Source organism: Poecilia formosa, unplaced genomic scaffold (genome assembly GCF_000485575.1).
Source record: "Poecilia formosa unplaced genomic scaffold, Poecilia_formosa-5.1.2 Scaffold245, whole genome shotgun sequence".
NCBI lineage: Eukaryota > Metazoa > Chordata > Actinopteri > Cyprinodontiformes > Poeciliidae > Poecilia > Poecilia formosa.
The window spans coordinates 947,787-954,056 of record NW_006800184.1 but is presented as its reverse complement, the minus strand read 5'-3'; the positions used below and the strand labels follow the sequence as shown (position 1 = coordinate 954,056).

General features: G+C 35.3%; 1 protein-coding gene and 2 long non-coding RNA genes across 3 annotated transcripts in view; 2 read left to right on the top strand and 1 right to left on the bottom strand.

The window, feature by feature from the left end:
* Positions 1-6,270, bottom strand: part of LOC103150240 (tumor necrosis factor receptor superfamily member 14-like) — a 24,032-nt gene that overhangs the window by 11,014 nt on the left and 6,748 nt on the right. The window lies entirely within an intron of this gene.
* On the top strand, positions 13-1,914 carry LOC107838377 (uncharacterized). The gene is made up of 2 exons (XR_001664433.1): positions 13-1,254; positions 1,291-1,914. It is a non-coding gene; the product is annotated as an uncharacterized LOC107838377 (long non-coding RNA).
* LOC107838375 (uncharacterized) lies at positions 2,480-5,208 on the top strand. The gene is made up of 2 exons (XR_001664431.1): positions 2,480-4,184; positions 4,595-5,208. It is a non-coding gene; the product is annotated as an uncharacterized LOC107838375 (long non-coding RNA).

Below are 6,270 nucleotides of genomic sequence, written 5' to 3'. Positions count from 1 at the left end.
GATATTTGCATTGTTAGGTAGAAATTCTGTGTAACCCAGATTAAAGGTGGTGAATTTAAAATGTATTCTTATATTAAAGGTATTTTCAATATTTTGGGCATTTCTATCCAATAATCTTACTACTGTTATTTATATTACTAGGCTGGCTTCTAAAAGATCTCAGCCTCTCCTTGGCATTATTTGCTGCAATTACTGAATTTACTTTATTTATAAAATTTCAATTCACAACAAATTTCATCTCAAGGAACATTACATGACTATTCATATCCAAAAAGCTGAAATCTATACAACTTAGTTCTTGAGATCCAAATTTGATTTACAAATTTCTTCTGTTTTTTCTTTTCTGTCAAACCACAAAACACATTTTTAATATCAGACAAACATAGCCTTGTTTTTTTTTTTTTTTTTTAAAGATAATCTTATTTATCAGGAAATTACCAAACCTACAGTCTGACCAGTTGAAACAAGAAATCACTTAAGAACTCCTATGACAACATAATGTTTGCTAAACAATCTCAAACAACAACACTTGACTGATCTGAAGAGATTTAAAATGAGAAACAAATTCACTGGCATCCATCAGTCTGGAAAGGGTTTTAGATCCATTACTGAGTCTTTGGGATGGAAGAGAACCTCAGTGAGAACCATGATCCACAGATGGAGAACTTATGAACTCATGTTTTACTTGAGTCATTTGTTTTATTGCAAGTTAATGTTTATTGTGACTATGTGTTGTAATAGAGTGGTTTTGTTTTGTTTTTCAGTCTCTGTGTGCTGCAGTGTTGGCCAAATTTCTCTTGTAAAATAAATATTTGGATTTCAATGGGACCAACATGCTTAAATAAAGATTTTTATTATATCATTATATTATTATTGAACAGTGAAGAATATTCCAAGGAGTGAGGAGTCCACTAAAATGACTCCAAGAGGAATCAATGACCTCTACAGCAGGTCACAGAAGGACCTAAAACAACATCTAAAGCTCTCAGGGCCTCATTGCTTCAGTTAAGGTCAGAGGTCAAGGCTGGAAGAGAGAGAGAAAATAACCTTCATAGGAGAGATCCACTTTCAGAATCACTGTTGACCCAAAACATCATAAAAGTCCGTCACACATCAACTAACAAAAACATCCTGACATTCTCCATGACATTTAGGAAAATGTTCTGTGGATTTGCCATTGTTGTGTCCATGACTCTATATGTCAGTTAAACTAAGCAGCATTTTGCTGCTGCTTACAGTTTATTTGTTGCCCATGTCAGGACTTTGACTAGGCCACTCCAAAGTCTTCAGGTGTATCTGCTGTATTTGTCTTTGATAAACACCCTCAACCTCTGATTTGCTAGACAACAAACATTTTGTCTCTGGTCAAAGTAATCAGACCTTCCTCCAGATCTATCAAGGCTGCTGACTTTATGGTGGCCACCAGCCAAGAAAAAGACATGGGAAATGTGGAGGCATGAGACTCAGGAACTACAGTGGTGGGAAAAGTGATTTCCCTCTATGCCAAATAACTGGTTGGATCACTAATAGCAGTAAAAACAACAGCGGCCAAGTGTTGATACCATACAGTGAGTCTTTTCTAGCTGTGGAGGAATTTTGTTCCATTAATCTTTGCTGAATGTTTCTAATTCAGCCATAATGAAAAGTTTTCCAGGATGAACAAACTTTTCAAGGTCATACCGCAGCACCTTAATAGGGTTCAGGTCAGGACTTTGACTAGGCCACTCCAAAGTCTTCTGGGCAGTAAAACAACCGCAAACCAACACACTTCCACCATCATGTTTTACTGCTGGTGTGACCTTTTTCTGAATGCTGTGCTATTTTATGTCAGATCTAATGGGACACACACCTTCCCAAGAGTCCATAGAATGTCTTCCTAAGTCTTGGGGATCATCAAAACAAGTTCTGGAAAAAGTGAGAAGAACCTTACAGTTCTTTTCTTTTTTCTCATTGGTTCTTGAATTTCTCTGGATCTCAGAATGATGTCTAGCTTTCATTTGCTGTTCTTCACTTTGTCTTCTTCTTCTTCTTCTTTTAGGTTTTTTTTGGCGGTTGGCAAACAACTTATAGGTGCATTACCGCCACCTTCCAGACTGGAGTATAGATTAGATGTCCTATCACTATAATCTTCCCATCAAACCTGACTTCCTAAGATAACTGAAAATGCTGTTAAATATTACATCTTCAGAGGACCTTTGCAGCAGATTTTTAATATCTAAAATTACTTTATTTCTATTTAACTCTCTGACTAATATCTCTCTTTCCCCATTGTACTTATCACAATCTAGAAAAATATGCTGCACTGTTTCTGACTCTTCACAATAATTACACAACCCTGTACTATGTTTATTAATTATTTTCAAAGTACTATTTAGCCCCGTATGCCCAAACCTTAATCTGGATATAATATCCTCTTCTTTTCTATTCCTATTACCTTCCCTACATTCCCCTACTTTTCTTTGAATGCTATANGAAAGCCTTATTCCACCTCAAGGTTACAGCTACGGTCTGTGATCAATTACAAAGTTCCTTCTCTTTACCATTTACATTTACAACAAAATAAAAACAGAACACAAAGAGGGATCAAAGGAGTACTACTTTGAAAATACGATACTTTTATGTACATAATCATAAGGAAATTATACAGCAAATAGACACTTCCTGAAAGATGAAAACTCTCTTTTTACTAATTTTTATCAATCCAATATTCATGCATATTGTGTTTAGTTAATATATGTCACCCATTTTGACCATAGAATTTTAAATTTGTTCATCTGAAAACAGATTGAGAATGTTTATCTTTTCATCTGATAGATTTCATGATCACACCCTGTTCATTCTTCTACAGTAGGTGTGACAGTCTTTTTTTCTTTTACACAGGCCGAAATTAATATCAAAGATATTTTGTCTGTGTCAGACATGAAAAATTTCTGACACGGATATTTGCATTGTTAGGTAGAAATTCTGTGTAACCCAGATTAAAGGTGGTGAATTTAAAATGTATTCTTATATTAAAGGTATTTTCAATATTTTGGGCATTTCTATCCAATAGTCTTACTACTGTCATTTATATTACTAGGCTGGCTTCTAAAAGATCTCAGCCTCTCCTTGGCATTATTTGCTGCAATTACTGAATTTACTTTATTTATAAAATTTCAATTCACAACAAATTTCATCTCAAGGAACATTACATGACTATTCATATCCAAAAAGCTGCAATCTATACAACTTAGTTCTTGAGATCCAAATTTGATTTACATGCAAATTTCTTCTGTTTTTTCTTTTCTGTCAAACCACAAAACACATTTTTAATATCAGACAAACATAGCCTTGGTTTTTTTTTATAGATAATCTTATTTATCAGGAAATTACCAAACCTACAGTCTAACCAGTTGAAACAAGAAATCACTTAAGAACTCCTATGACAACATAATGTTTGCTAAACAATCTCAAACAACACTTGACTGATCTGAAGAGATTTAAAATGAGAAACAAATTCACTGGCATCCGTCAGTCTGGAAAGGGTTCTAGATCCATTACTGAGTCTTTGGGATGGAAGAAAACCTCAGTGAGAACCATGATCCACAGATGGAGAACTTATGAACTCATGTTTTACTTGAGTCATTTGTTTTATTGCAAGTTAATGTTTATTGTGACTATGTGTTGTAATAGAGTGGTTTTGTTTTGTTTTTCAGTCTCTGTGTGCTGCAGTCTTGGACAAATTTCTCTTGTAAAATAAATATTTGGATTTCAATGGGACAAACATGCTTAAATAAAGATTATTATTATATTATTATTATTATTGAACAGTGAAGAATATTCCAAGGAGTGAGGAGTCCACCAAAATGACTCCAAGAGGAATCAATGACCTCTACAGCAGGTCACAGAAGGACCTAAAACAACATCTAAAGCTCTCAGGGCCTCATTGCTTCAGTTAAGGTCAGAGGTCAAGCCTGGAAGAGAGAGAGAAAATAACCTTCATAGGAGAGATCCACTTTCAGAATCACTGCTGACCCAAAATGTCATAAAATAAAAGTCACACATCAACTAACAAAAACATCCTGACGATCTCCATGACATTTAGGAAAATGTTCTGTGGATTTGCCATTGTTGTGTCCATGACTCTATATGTCAGTTAAACTAAGCAGCATTTTACTGCTGCTTACAGTTTATTTGTTGTCCATGTGTATCTGCTGTATTTGTCTTTGATAAACACCCTCAACCTCTGATTTGCTAGACAACAAACATTTTGTCTCTGGTCAAAGTAATCAGACCTTCCTCCAGATCTATCAAGGCTGCTGACTTTATGCTGGCAACCAGCCAAGAAAAAGACATGGGAAATGTGGAGGCATGAGACTCAGGAACTACAGTGGTGGGAAAAGTGATTTCCCTCTAAGTCAAATAACTGGTTGGGTCACTATTAGCAGTAAAAACAACAGCCAAGTGATGATATCATACAGTGAATCTTTTCTAGCTGTGGAGGAATTTTGTTCCATTAATCTTTGCTGAATGTCTCTAATTCAGCCATAATGAAAAGTTTTCCAGGATGAACAACCTTTTCAAGGTCATACCGCAGCACCTTAATAGGGTTCAGGTCAGGACTTTGACTAGGCCACTCCAAAGTCTTCTGGGCAGTAAAACAGCCGCAGGCCAACACACTTCCACCATCATGTTTTACTGCTGGTGTGACCTTTTTCTGAATGCTGGGCTATTTTACGTCAGATCTAATGGGACACACACCTTCCAAAGAGTCCATAGAATGTCTTCCTAAGTCTTGGGGATCATCAAGACAAGTTCTGGAAAAAGTGAGAAGAACCTTACAGTTCTTTTCTTTTTTCTCATTGGTTCTTGAATTTCTCTGGATCTCAGAATGATGTCTAGCTTTCATTTGCTGTTCTTCACTTTGTCATGCAGGTTCTGTTTAAGTTATGATTTGATTAACATCAGCTGTGACAGTAATCAGTCCTGGGTGTGGCTAGAGACAGTGACCTCAGCTGTGATAAACCACACTTATGTTATGGTGAGGGCAATCATTTTTTCCACGCAAAGTTATGTAGGCTTGAACTTTTTCCTTTCTTAATAAATAACTACTTTCATTTATAATCTGCAATTTGTTTTTTTGTCTGTTACATCTGTTTTGATGCTTTTGTCTTTGACCAATATTTACAATGGTTTGTTTTCTGAAACAGTGAAGTGTGACAAATATGTTAAAAAAAATAAAAATAAAAATAAATTGGGAAATCAGAAATTGAACTAACATTTTTTCACACTTCTGTATATAGATGAAATATGTTGTGAACTGTAAACCATTTTGTTCATCTCTGCCAGCACAAGACTGTTTAATACTCCATCATTAGATTCATCCAGTTGCTCCTTCTCTTCCTTTGGATGTGTCACCAGAACCGACCACATGGGGAAAGTTCTGGATCTTAATTTAAGATCCGGGCAAACACTGTAGACACTACATTATCTTGGCTTCATACTGATGTGTTTATCTGGAAACAGTTTAGCTGGGAGACTCCTTCTTTCATATCTTCTAGAATACTTTGTCCTGGACATGAATTGACTTTTATGTAGTAACAAAAAGTTGTAAAACAGCAGATGGAGGCAAATAAGTTGGTCAACAATCTGTGTACTCTCCTTCAAAACGTAATACGCTTCTGCCTCGGCACTTTTTAACCAAAAAAGGCATTTGTTTTCAAGACATTGACTTAAAATGAAAGTGCAAGTAAATGGATCTGATTATGAAGACACTGAGTTTACACTTGGCCACCATTAAAAATAGCATTTAAAAAAAATTGTATTCTAATAAAATATCAATTTTTATGACATAAATAAATTTACCAGTAGCATAGATTTTGTCACCCAACACATCATTGTTAAAGACAGGATTAAACTTCTCTGGAGCTGAAAACATCATCTCATGGAAATGCAGGATGAACCAAACTGCGACACTGAATGCTGAAAGTCTTCATCTGCAAGACAAGAAACAAAGAAACAAACACACAGTTAACCTGCAGGAACTCAGGAGACTTTAGCATGAAGCAGGGCTGCAGAATATTGGGAAAGCATGCAATATGTGATTTTGTGACTGAATGTTGAAGTGATTTGTTATAAATAGCTAAACATTAGTAATGTCAATCTTCTATGAACATACACACTCAGGCATCAAGTCAACTACTGGAAAAGAAATACAAGTTCTGTAGGTTTTGGTCATAAAATTAGAATATCATGAGAAAGTTGGTGTAAATCAATAATTCCATTCAAAAA